The sequence below is a fragment of the Carcharhinus amblyrhynchos genome, chromosome 30 (assembly GCF_965287045.1).
Source record: "Carcharhinus amblyrhynchos chromosome 30, sCarAmb.v2.hapA, whole genome shotgun sequence".
Taxonomy (NCBI): domain Eukaryota; kingdom Metazoa; phylum Chordata; class Chondrichthyes; order Carcharhiniformes; family Carcharhinidae; genus Carcharhinus; species Carcharhinus amblyrhynchos.
Genome location: NC_137353.1, coordinates 15,720,163 through 15,734,097, shown reverse-complemented (window position 1 = coordinate 15,734,097; position 13,935 = coordinate 15,720,163). Strand labels below are relative to the sequence as shown.

Sequence of the window (13,935 nt, the reverse complement as noted above, 5' to 3'; positions counted from 1 at the left end):
TTGATGAGTTACTGCAGAGGAGTTTATGGAGATAGTTAACTGTAATATGTAATTCGGTCTTGATGACATAAGATTTCTACCTCTTTTGTCTGCTGATATCAGGTATTTGTTCCTTGTTTGGAAATGTAATTGAAAGTAATTTTTGTACTCCTCATGAAGCTAAGCTATTACTGTATCAAATTGTTATTTTTTATTGTTATTACAAGAGATTATTCAAGAGATTCTGTGCCATTTTATTAAAAATTAAGATGTTGTAAATTCTAAGGAAAAATACTGCAGATGCTGGAAATATTCAGCAGGTCATGCAGCATTTGTGGAAAGAGAAACAGCCAATATTTTGGGTCGACGACCAGTTCTTTCTCTCCACAGATGATGTCAGAAGTGCTAAGTATTTCCAGCATGTTCCGTCTTTATTTGTGGGAAATTCAAACAGTCTGGTGACCTATGTGCTTTTCATGCTGGTGATGAGCTCTACAATAGTGGAAATTATACACTGAATCTGTATAAATCAATATTGCTGTGCAGTATGAATGTCAGGGCTCTTAATTCTTGACTAGGATGCTGCTCTGGCTATTGAAAATGTATTTTCTGGTGGTGTAAATTACTGTTAGTGGAAAGTTGTGAGAAAGCCAGAAAGGGATAATTTAATGGTTGGATAATAATTGAATAGCTGCCATTATTTCACAAAAAGAAGACATTTTTTATCCTTATTGTTTTTTTTTAGGTTCATTTGACCTGCAAAAAAAAGGAATGCAACTTTATATGGAGCTTTGTGCCATCTTCAGTCAGTGGAAGATTGAATATTTTTATATAGTTCCTCTTTTGAACTACACTATCTCTCCCTTGCAGCTAATGACTTGAATGTCTGAATACTGAGTCACGGTTGGTGTCCCGGCTGGAACTGTAGATAGTTGTTCAAAGCCAAGGGGGCAGAAGAGAATCTCTGCTACGCTCAAATTGAAAGATGCAAATTAAGCAACAAGAACACTATCTTGTGGCAGTTTTTCTCATATTTATGAAAATGGAGGAAATAGATATTGCAGTTTAGATTAAAAAGAGCATTTGAACTATTCCTGTAGTGATTACATTCTTGTTTAAAATAGCTATGCCTGCTCTGTTCAGTGCATTTCACATGGTCTAGCATGGAATAGTCTACTTTTTTTCCTCTTTTGAAGGTGTTTTAGCCAGTGCTTTTAATTAAATAGCTTAATCTAAACAGTCCAGAGGCAGTCTTTTACCTTACTTTAACGAAGCAGAAGTAGGCTATGTTGATGTTTGCAACACCATTCGGAGGACCAAAGCTGGTCTTCAACCTCACTCCACTTTCCAGTCCAATCCCCATAGCTCTTAATTCCCCTAGAGTTCAAAAATCTAACAATCTTAGTCTGAATATATTCAATGACCCTACAGCTACAGGTCTTTAGGGTTGAGAATTCCAAAGATTCACAACCTGCTGATCCATTTTCTGAAACTAATGTTCCCTGGTTTTAGATTCTTCAGCCCAGGAAAAAGCTTTTCAGCATCTATCCTGTAAAGGCCCCTCAGAATCTTGTATGTTATATTTAGATAGCCTTTTTTTTTCTTGTAATCTCTAGAGAATATAGGTCCATTCTACTCAATCTGTCTTCATAGGACAATCCTCTCATCATAATTAATATAGTGAACCTTCATTGCAGGATTCTTACCAATCCTTAGGTAAGACAAGTAAAACTGCCAGCTGTGACCTTACCAAAGTCCTGTAGAATAACAGCAAAGCTAATTACCCCTTTACAATTAACAGATAATCCAAGCAATTTTCAGTTGAGTCATCTGAACCTCTTGTGTGTTTGTTTCAATAACTGCTCTATTTACAAGCCAGTTTTGGATAAAATAACTCTAGAATTATTTAATGGAACTCTAGGGTATGGGTTAGGATTCTTTGACTGTTTAAAAATTTCATTCAAGGGTCGTGGGCATTGTTAACAAGACGAGCATTTATTGCCTAACCCTACTTGCTCTTAACAAAGTGATGGTGAACCACTTGAACTGCTGCAGTCCATGTGGCAAAGGTACTCCCATTGTAGTGATAGGTAGGAAGTTTCAGGATTTTAACCCAGTGACAATGAACGATAATATATTTCCAAGTTAGGATGGTGCGTTAAGTGAGGTGGCGGTATACCAATGAACCTGCTGCCCTCATCCTTCTAGATGACAGAGATTGTGGTTTGGGAGATGCTGTTGAAGAAGCCTTGATGATTTGCTGCATTGCATTTTTAGATGCAGGAGACTAAAATGGATTATCCATTCAGCTCTTTTGATTGAAAATGTTTGTGATCACTTCAGCCTTGTCTTTTCCACCAATGTGCAATATTACCCCATATTTTGTGTTTTGAAGTTGCGTCAACCTAAATGAAATAGTTTCTCAGAAGACCTAACTACCTACGAAACAGGGACAAACAATTAATTAATTTCTAAATAATTGTATTTCAGAAATTCAGTTTAATCATTTCTCTTCTCTTTTTTCAAATGAAAACATTTCAAGTTTTTTTTTGTGTTCATTATATGTAGCATTCTGCATTCATTATTTGATAATAAAAATGAAAAAAATTGCAAAACTAGGAACACTTCCCAGTAATGGGTAAAACAACTTTAATAGAACTAATATTGATGTACCTGTTATTCATCTTGTTTTAATAATCACTTCACAAATACAATTTACATTGCCGTAAGTAAATAAAGAACTTTAAAAAAATAAACTACTAAGAAGCAAAAGAACAGCTAATGCTTCATTGATGGTATGCTGTACAGCCCTGTGCCTGTTGTCGGTTTAAGGAGCAACTGCAAGAATTGTTAATCAGCACTGCAGTTCTGTTTCCTTGAAATATGCAAAGTACGAGTCATTGTTTTATATCTGTAAGCTTTCCTCTGGCACCTCCTACAGGACTCCTAGTTCGGCCACATCTGCTGCTGCAAAGGGGTTCTTCACCAAATAACTCTATCTGCTTATTTTGCAAGCTGTTTGCAGTAAATACGTATGTACTGCATGTATTAAAAATTATCTGAATCAGCAAGCTAACTAAAGGTACAAAATTGAATTCCAAGTTAAATGGAATCTGCTGTAGTAGATGTTTTGTGTAGTAGTTTGATAGAGTTGTAGTTGTGTCAGTCCTTTTAAAGCTGAGCTCTATTAAGTAACTGTTTTGGTTTTCCCTGCCAGAATGAATCAGATTTGTGATCAAATGTTTCTTAAAGATTGTACATTTAAAGCATTTATGCTGCATATCACATGGTTTTCACTGGAATTGTTCTCTATAGTACAACTGGTTTTGGTGTTGGTACTAAGGAACCTCACATGTTTTAAATGACTGCTTCTGCAAGTTCAGTCAAATGCTGCAGTGCAGAGGCAGGCATATACTCAGCAGCCATAACATTGTCAGTCAGATAGACAAATTGATGCATGCAGATTTTACCTTATTTTAAATTGATTACGTTTTAATAATGGCTTAAATTCCAATTTTGCTTTTCTAGGATTTAAAAAGATCTTGTGTCAATTCTGTAGATCAGTAGATTGGGATTTAAAATATGATGCAGAGTATGTGTGGGCTATAGAGAGTGCAGTCTCCTACCATTGTTGCTCCTTGGTTGGGGGGGTAGGGAGTTGATACATACCCTTGGTTAGATTTTGACGTTCTTTCAAGCAAGTTAAAGGAAGAATAAAATACAAAATGCCATAAATGTTTTACTCAGACAAATATAACATTCCACTGTTTAAAAAAAAAATCAGGCTCAGCGCTATTGATTTTCAGTTCAGCAATCTAATATTACAGGAATAGAAAATCTAAGCGGTTTCTTGTTTCTGAAATATACATACAATAGCATGGTTACTATTTTTAGAAAAATGCTGATTCATGTTTGCGAGAATGGGAGCTGAGAGCAACAAAGAACTTGAGCATGGGAGCAAGACTAGGCCATTGAGCCCTTGAACCTGTTCTGTAGTTCAGTGAGATTGTGGCTTATCTGCATTTTACCTTCAACTGCCCACCCTTCAGTATCTTTTTATGTGTTGTCAAGCAAAAATCTTAGTCTTAATTGAGCTAGCATCTATTGCTTTTAGTGGGAGAGGGTTTCAAACTTTGATCACTCTGTGAAAAAGGTACATGCCTGGACAGAAACACAGAATTGTTACAGTGCAGAAGGCCATTTGACCCATTCTGTCTGCACCAGCCCTCCAAATGAGCATTATGGCTTAGTGCCACTCCCCTGCCATTTCCCAGCAGCCCCCTTTTTCTTTTCAAACAATTGTCTAATGCCCTCTTGAATGTCTTAGTTGAACCTGCCTCCACCACATTTCAGGTTGTGCATTCTAGAGCTGAAGCATGTGGATAAAGTTACTACTCATATCACGTTCACTTCTTTTGCAAATCACCTTAAATCTGTGCCCTGTTGGTCTTGATCCTTTTACAATGGGGAACAGCTTCCCCCATCTGATCTGTCATTTCCCTCATAGTTTTAAACATTTGAGATCATGTAGATTTAGGTAGTTGAAAGCGTGGCTTGAGAGCTGGAGCAGGGATTTAGATTTTTGGATCATCAGGGTCCCTTCTAGGGAAAGGCTGACCTGTTCAAGAGAGACAGGTTACCCCTGAACTGGAAGGGGACTAATATCCTGACAGGGAGATTTGCTAGAGCCACCCAGGAAGGTTTAAGCTTGGGGTGGGGCCTTAAGCAGTAAGGAGATAAAAGAGAAGGTTGGGGACGGCAGAGAAGTGAAAGAGACCACATTAAATAGTAAGGGCAGTGTCAGGAATCCTAGTAGTAGACAGATCAGGTAAAAGCAAGACAGAGAGCAAGGGAAGTCCAGATTAAACTGCATTTATTTCAATGCAAGAGGCCTGATGGGTAAGGCAAATTAACTCAGGGCATGGATGAGTACATGGGACTGAGATATTATAGTCATTACTGAAACATGGCTGAGGGAAGAACAGCTCAATGTTCCTAGATACAGATACTATAAGAAAGATAGAACAGGAGGTAAGAGAGGAGGGGGAAGTTGCACTTTTGATTAAGGAAAACATCACAGCAGGGGATATATCTGAGTCTATATGGGTTGAACTGAGAAATAAGAAGGGGGAAATCACTTTGATAAGGTTGTATTATAGGCCCCCAAGTAGTCGGTGGGAAATTGAGGAGCAAATATGTAAGGAGATTACAGATAACTCCAAGAAAAATATGGTAGTAATAGTAGGGGATTTTAACTTTCCAAACACTGACTGGGACAGCCATGGTGTCAGTGGCTTGGATAGAGAGAAATTTGTTGAGTGTATTCAGGAGGAATTTCTCATTCAGTATGTGGATGGCCCAACTGGAGAGGGGGCACAACTTGACCTCCTCTTGAGAAATAAGGAAGGGCAGGTGACAGAAGACAGGTGAGGGATCACTTTGGGACCAGTGACCATAATTCCCTTAGTTTTAAGATAGAACATAAGAACATAAGAACATAAGAAATAGGAGCAGGAGTAGGCCATCTGGCCCTTCGAGCCTGCCCCGCCATTCAATAAGATCATGGCTGATCTGTCGTGGCTCAGTTCCACTTTCCCGCCCTCTCCCCATAACCCTTAATCCCCTCTCTTATCAAAAACCCATCAACCCGCTTCTTAAAAATATTTAGCGAGGCAGCCTCCACCACTTCAACGGGCAGAGAATTCCAGAGATTCACCACCCTTTGAGTGAAGAAGTTCCTCCTCAACTCCGTTCTGAACTGCCCCCCCTTTATCTTGAGGCTGTGCCCCCTAGTCCTACTGTCTTTTTTGAGCGGGAAGAGTCTTTCCACCTCTATCCTATCCATCCCATTCATCATCTTATACGTCTCAATGAGATCTCCCCTCATTCTTCTAAACTCTAACGAGTACAAGCCTAGTTTATTCAGCCTCTCCTCATAGCTCAACCCCCTCAACTCCGGTATCAGCCTAGTAAACCTCCTCTGCACTCCCTCCAAGGCCAAAATATCCTTGCGCAGGTGCGGCGCCCAAAACTGCACACAGTACTCCAGCTGCGGCCTCACCAATGCCCTATGGTGAATAATAGGTCTGGTCCAAAAGTTAAAATTCTAAATTGGGGCAAGGCCAATTTTGATGGTATCTGGCCGGGACTTTCAACAGTTAATTGGGGGAGTTTGTGGAAAGACAAAGAGATGTCTGGTAAGTGGGAGATTTTCAAAAGTGCGTTACCAGGATTCAGGGTAAGCACATTCCTCTTGGAATGAAGGGCAAGGCTGGTAGAAATAGGGAACCCTGGCTGACTTGGGATATTGAGGCCCTGATCAAGAAGAAGAAGGAAGCACATGACATGCATAGGCAACTGAGATCAAGTGGATCCCTTGAAGTGTATAGAGTGTGTAGGAGTAGAGTTGAGAGAAATCAGGAGGTAAAAACGGACGTGAGATTATTTTGGCAGATAAGGCAAAGGAGAATCCAAAGAGCTTCCACAAATACATAAAGTGCAAAAGAGTAACTAGGGAGAGAGTTGGACCCGTTAAGGATCAACAATGTAATCTATGTGCAGATCCACAAGAGATGGGTGAGATCCTAAATGAATAAATATTTCTCATCAGTATTCGTTGTTGAGAAAAGCGTGGATGTTAGGGAGCTTGGGGAAATAAATAGTAATGTCTTGAGGAGTGTACATATAACAGTGAAGGTGGTGTTGGAAGTCTTAAAGTGCATCAAGGTAGATAAATCCCCGGGACCTGATTAAGTACACCTCAGGATACTGTGGGAGGTTAGGGATGAAATTGTGGGTCCGCTATCCGAGATATTTGAATCATCGATAGTCACAGGTGAGGTGCGTGAAGATTGGCGAGTGGCAAGTGATGTATCTTTGTTTAAGAAGGGCTACAGGGAAAAGCCTGGGAACTACAGGCTGGGTGAGCCTCATATCTGTGGTGGGTAAATTGTTAAAAAGTAGTTTGAGAGACAGGCAATGAGAGATGCAAGAACTGACTAGGGACAGTCAGCATGGCTTTATAAGTGGAAAATTATGTCTCTCAAATTTAATTGAGTTTTTTTGAAGGGGTAATCAAGAAGGTAGATGAGGGTAGTGCAGTTGATGTTGTCTACATGGACTTTAGCAAGGCCTCAGACAAGGTAACACATAGTAGATTGTTGCATAAGGTTAAATCTTAAACATAAGAAACATAAGAAATAGGAACAGGAGTAGGCCATCTAGCCCTTCGAGCCTGCCCCGCCATTCAATAAGATCATGGCTGATCTGTCGTGGCTCAGTTCCACATTCCCGCCCTCTCCCCATAACCCTTAATCCCCTCTCTTATCAAAAACCCATCAACCCGCGTCTTAAAAATATTTAGCGAGGCAGCCTCCACCACCTCAACGGGCAGAGAATTCCAGAGATTCACCACCCTTTGAGTGAAGAAGTTCCTCCTCAACTCCGTTCTAAACCACCCCCCCCCTTTATCTTGAGGCTGTGCCCCCTAGTCCTACTGTCCTTTCTCAGCGGGAAGAGTCTCTCCACCTCTATCCTATCCATCCCATTCATCATCTTATATGTCTCAGTGAGATCTCCCCTCATTCTTCTAAACTCTAACAAGTACAAGCCTAGTTTATTCAGCCTCTCCTCATAGCTCAACCCCCTCAACTCCGGTATCAGCCTAGTAAACCTCCTCTGCACTCCCTCCAAGGCCAAAATATCCTTGCGTAAGTACGGCGACCAAAACTGCACACAGTACTCCAGCTGCGGCCTCACCAATGCCCTATACAGCTGCAGCAAGACCTCCCTACTTTTGTATTCAATCCCCCTCACTATGAAGGCCAGCATCCCATTCGCCTTCCTGACCACCTGATGCACCGTCGCCTGCTGCAGTTTTTCGCCACGTAAGTAATAGTCCTTCCTACCATTATTCCTACCAAAGTGGACCACCTCGCACTTGCCAACATTAAATTCCATTTGCCATTTCCTGGCCCATTCGCCCAGCCTATCTAGATCCTTCTGCAGACTCTCCACACCCTCCGCGCAATTAGCCGTTCCACCAATCTTGGTGTCATCAGCAAATTTCGACACCATACACTCGGTTCCCTCCTCCAGATCATCTACATAAATGGTAAATAGCTGAGGCCCCAGCACCAACCCCTGGGGCACTCCACTAGTCACCAACCGCCAATCCGAATAGCACCCATTAACCCCCACTCTCTGCCTCCTATTTGACAGCCAATCCTCTATCCATGCTAACACCCTACCCCCAACTCCATGCCCCCTTACCTTCTGCAGTAACCTCTTGTGAGGTACCTTGTCAAACGCCTTCTGAAAATCAAGAAAGACCACATCCACCGGCTTTCCTCTATCCACCGCCCTAGACACATCCTCATAGAACTCCAATAAATTTCTTATGGGATTCAGGGTGAGGTAACCAAATGGATACAAAATTAGCTTGATGACAGAAGCCAGAGGATGGTTGTAGAGGGTTGTTTTTTAAATTGGAGGTCTGTGACCAACAGTGTGCCTTGGATTGGTGCTGCTATTTGTCATTTATATTAATGATTTGGATAAGAATTTAGTAGGCATGATTAGTAAGTTTGCAGTTGATGTCAAAATTGGCAGAATGGACAGTGAAGAAGGCTATCTAGGATTACAAAGGGATCTTGATCAATTGGGCCAGCGGGCTAACAAATAGCAGATGGAGTTTAATTTAGATAAATGTGAAGTGATGCGTTTTGGTAGATCGAACCAGAGCAGGACTTACTCAGTTAATGGTAGGGCGTTGGGGAGAGTTATAGAACAAAAAGACATAAGAACATAAGAAATAGGAGCAGGAGTAGGCCATCTAGCCCTTCAAGCCTGCCCCACCATTCAACAAGATCATGGCTGATCTGAAGTGGATCAGTTCCACTTTCCTGCCTTCTCCCCATAACCCTTAATTCCCTTGTCTATCAGAAACCTATCTACCCGCGACTTAAATATATTCAGCAAGGTAGCCTCCACCACTTCAATGGGCAGAGAATTCCAGAGAGTCACCATCCTTTGAGTGAAGAAATTCCTCCTCAACTCTGATCTAAACTGCACCCCCCCCCCCCTTATTTTGAGGCTGTGCCCTCTAGTTCTGCTATCCTTTCTAAGCAGGAAGAATCTCTCTACCTCTACCCTATCTAGCCCCTTCGTTATCTTGTAAGTCTCTATAAGATCCCCCCTCAGCCTTCTAAATTCCACTGACTACAGGCCCAGTCTATTTAATCTCTCCTCATAAGCTAACCCCCTCATCTCCAGTATCAACCTGGTGAACCTTCTCTGTACTCTCTCCAAGGCCAATATATCCTTTCGCAAATAAGGGGACCAAAACTGCACACAGTACTCCAATTGCGGTCTCACCAGTGCCTTGTACAGTTGCAGCAAGACCTCCCTGCTTTTATATTCAATCCCCCTCACAATAAAGGCCAACATTCCATTCGCCTTCTTGATCACCTGCTGCACCTGCAGACTGAGTTTTTGCGATTCGTGCCCAAGGACCCCCAGGCCCCTCTGCACAGTAGCATGCTGCAACTTTTCACCATTTAAATAATATTCCATCCTACTATTATTTCTTCCAAAGTGGATAACCTCTCATTGCTAATGTTATACTCCATCTGCCAGGTCCTTGTCCACTCACTCAGCCTATCCAGATCTCTCTGCAGACTTTCCGCGTCCTCCATGCAGTTCGCTTTTCCACTCATCTTCGTGTCATCAGCAAATTTTGTTACCTTGCACTCAGCCCCCTCTTCTAGATCGTCTGTGTGTTTGGTAAACAGTTGAGGCCCTAGCACCAATCCCTGCGGCACACCACTAGTCACCAACTGCCAACCAGAAAAGCACCCATTGATTCCAACTCTCTGCTTCCTGTTAGATAGCCAATCCTCAATCCACGCTAACACTTTACCCCCAACTCCATGTACCCTAACCTTCTGCAGCAACCTTTTGTGAGGCACCTTATCGAATGCCTTCTGGAAATCTAAAAACACCACATCCACCGGTTCCCCTCTGTCTACTGCACTAGTCACATCTTCGTAAAAATCCAGTAAATTCATCAAACACGACTTCCCCTTCACGAATCCGTGCTGTGTCTGTTTGATCAAACCGTTCTTTTCTAGGTGTCCTGCTATTTCTTTAATGATGGATTCTAGCATTTTTCCAACTATGGACGTTGAGCTAATCAGCCTATAGTTAGCCACCTTTTTGTCTGCTACCTTTTTTAAACAGCGGCGTGACAGTAGCTATTTTCCAGTCTGTCGGACTTCCCCAGAGTCCAGCGAATCTTGATAAATAATTACTAATGCATCTGCTGTTACTTCTGCCATTTCTTTCAGAACCTGGGGTGCATTCCATCCGGTCCCGGGGACTTGTCTACCAAGCACTACCTCTGTAGTAACAGTAATTGTATTAAGGACTTCATCTCCTACCAACCCTCTCTTTAATATTCGGTGAGCTATTTGTGTCCTCCTCCGTGAAGACCGACACAAAAAACTTAAAGTCTCAGCCATTACCTCGTTTCCCACCGTTAAATCCCCCCTCTCGTCCTCTAAGAGTCCAACATTCACTACAGCCAGTCTCCTCCTCTTTTATATATTTGTAAAAACTTTTACTATCATTTTTTATATTTAGAGCTAGTATAGTTTCATAATCTATCTTTCCTTTCTTTATTGCTTTCTTAGTCATTCTTTGTTTTTTAAATCTTTCCCAATCTTCTAATTCCCCACTATTTTTAGCCGCTCTGTACGCATCGGTTTTCTAATATAATACTCTCCTTTATTTCCTTCGATATCCACAGCTAGTTATCCCTTTTCTTACAGTCCTCCTTTATCACAGGAATATATTTCTGCTGAGTACTGAAAAAGACCTCCTTAAAAATCCTCCACTGTTCCTCAGCTGCCCTACCAACCAGTCTGCGCCCCCTATCTACATTAGCCAATTCCACCCTCATCTCATCATACTCCCCTCTGTTCAAGCAGAGGACACTAGTTTGGGACCCTACTTTCTCACCCTCCATCTGCATCAGAAATTCAACCATATTGTGATCACTTGTCCCAAGAGGATCCCTAATTCTACCTGCCTCGTTACACAGTACCAGATCTAAGGTAATTTGCTCCCTCGTAGGTTCCATTACATACTGTTCAAGGAAACTATCCCGACAGCATTCCAAGAACTCTTCCTCAAGCCCACTACGTCCTATGTGAGTCAACCAATCAATATGCAGGTTAAAATCCTCCATAATTATTGCCGTTCCATTTTTGCACGCATCCATTATTTGCTTATTTATAGCCCACCCCACCTCAAAGTTATTATTTCGGGGTCTATAGACCACACCCACCAGTGACTTTCTCCCCTTGCTATTCCTTATCTCCACCCACAACGATTCCACATTTTGCTCTTTGGACCCTATATCTTCTCTTACTACCACCCTGATATTACCCTGTGTTAACAGAGCTACCCCACATCCTTTTTCTTCCTGTCTATCCTTTCTAAATGTCTGATACCCCTGGATATTCAGTTCCCAGTCCCAGTCACCCTGCAACCACATTTCTGTAATGGCCACTAGATCATACCATTTGTGCTGATTTGTGCCATCAACTCATTCACTTTGTTTCGAATGCTTCGTGCATTCAGGTAAAGTGTCTTTATGCCAGCCTTTATCTGGACCCAATTTGTAGAAACGCTACTAACCTCTCCCGTGCTCTCTACTCCTTTAATTAGTGGAATGTCCTCCACATTAACCTGCACTTGTACCCTCTCCTTTACTTTTGATTTTGTAATTCCCTCTACCCCTGCATGCATGCACGCACGCGCGCACACACACACACCCCAGTTAGTTTTAAGCCCTATCTACAGCCCTAGTTATGCGATTCGCCAGCACGATTCAGATGAAGATCATCCCATCTGAACAGGTCCCATCTGCCCCAATACTGATGCCAATGCCCCATGAATTTGAACCCATTCCTCCCACACCAAACCTTGAGCCATGCATTCACCTCCTTAATCCTATTGACCCTGTGCCAATTTGCCCGTGGTTCAGATAGTAATCCAGAGATTACCACCTTGTTGGTTCTGCTTTTTAATTTGGTTCCTAGCTTCTCATACTCACTCTGCAGATCCTTAGTTCCTGTTTTGCCTATGTCATTGGCACCTACATGAACCATGACAACTGGATTCTTACCCTCCCACTCCAGGTTCCTCTGCAGCCCAGATGAGACATCCTGGACCCGAGCACCAGACAGGCAACACAACCTTCGGGATTCTTTATCCTTGTCACAAAGAACCGTGTCTATGCCCCTCACTACACTATGCCCAATTACCACTACATTTCTCTTTACTTGTTCCAATTCAACCACTCCCTGCACCACTGTACTGTGGGCAGTTTGCTCATCCACCTTGCAGTCCTCATTCTTGTCCACACTGGGAGCAAGAATCTCAAACCTGAGACCTAGGGGTTACAATTGAAAGTGGAGTCACAGATGGACAGAGTGGTGAAGAAGGCATTCGGCATGCCTGGTTTCATTGAACAGCATGTAGGAGTCTTTCAAGGGAAAACTGAAATGGGTGCAGGAAAGGCATGTGCCGGTTAGGAAGAAGGATGGGAAAGGTAGGATTAGAGAGCCGTGGATTACTAGAGATAGAGAGGACCTGGTCAGGAAGGAATGAGAGGCGTATGTCAGGTCTAAGCAACTGAGAACGGAGAGAGCGTTGGAGGAGTAGAGAGAGTAGGAGGGATCTCAAAAGGGGAGTTTCGGCAAAAAGGGGGCATGAAATGGCTTTGGCAGGTAGGATTAAGGAAAATCCAAAGGCGTTTTACTCCTATGTTAGGAGCAAAAGGGTGGCTAGGGGAAAAGTCGGTCCTCTCAGGGACAGAGGGGGGGAATTGTGCTTAGAGTCTGAGGGAATGGGGGAGATCCTGAATGAATACTTTGCATCGGTATTGCAAAGAAGGAGAGGGGCTTGACGTCTGCTACGGTCATCGAGGGAGCTGTAGACCAATTGAAGGAACTATCGATTACAAGGGAAGAAGTGTTAGGCTTTTTGGTAGCATTAAAACTGATAAATCTCCGGGGTCCAATGGCATTTATCCTAGGCTGCTTAGGGAGGCGAGAGATGAGATTACTGGGCTTCTGACGCAAATCTTTGTCTCTTCTTTGGACACAGGTGAGGTCCCAGAGGACTGGAGGATAGCGAACGTGGTACTGTTGTTTAGAAAGGGTAGGAGGGATAACCCGGGTAACTATAGGCCGGTGAGTTTGACGTCAGTGGTAGGCAAGTTGATGGAGAGGATTCTCAGGGATAGGATGTATGAGCACTTAGAGCATTGCGATCTGATTAAGGATACGCAGCATGGCTTTGTAAAGGGGAAGTCTGCCTTACGAATCTGGTAGAATTTTTTGAGGAGGTGACAAAAGCGGTCAACGAAGGACGAGCCGTTGATGTCGTCTATATGGATTTCAGTAAGGCGTTTGACAAAGTCCCTCATGGTAGGTTGGTAGAAAAGATTAAGGCTCATGAGATACGTGGCCAGATATCTAGATGGGTTGAGAACTGGCTTGGTAAGAGGAGACAGAGTAGTAGTTTGGCCGGAATAATGTAGGGGGGAGTTATATGATAAAGGGTAAGCCCATAAAGAGTATAGAAACGCAGTGAGACCTGGGGGTGCAAGTGCACAAGTCTTTGAAGGTGGCAGTACAAGTGGAGAAGGTTGTGAAGAAAGCCTATGGTATGTTAGCCTTTATAGGAAGGGGTATAGAGTATAAGAGCTGGAGTCTAATGTTGCAGTTGTATAGAATGTTGGTTAGGCCGCATTTAGAGTACTGTGTCCAGTTCTGGTCACCTTACTACCAGAAGGACGTGGAGACTCTGGAGAGAGTGCAGAGGTGGTTTACCAGGATATTGCCTGGTATGGAAGGACTGGGTTATGAGGAAAGATTGAACAAATTG

General features: G+C 42.7%; 1 protein-coding gene across 6 annotated transcripts in view; it reads left to right on the top strand.

Annotated features, from left to right (window-relative positions):
• kcnab2a (potassium voltage-gated channel subfamily A regulatory beta subunit 2a) overlaps window positions 1-13,935 on the top strand; it is a 271,332-nt gene that overhangs the window by 70,717 nt on the left and 186,680 nt on the right. The window contains exon 1 of one of the 6 annotated variants that reach the window (XM_080215001.1): window positions 2,943-3,011. The exons of the other annotated variants lie outside the window; for them this stretch is intronic. The gene's annotated coding sequence lies outside the window, so the exon portion shown is untranslated. Of the gene's footprint in view, window positions 1-2,942; window positions 3,012-13,935 lie in introns of those variants that run through there. 6 annotated transcript variants of the gene reach the window in all.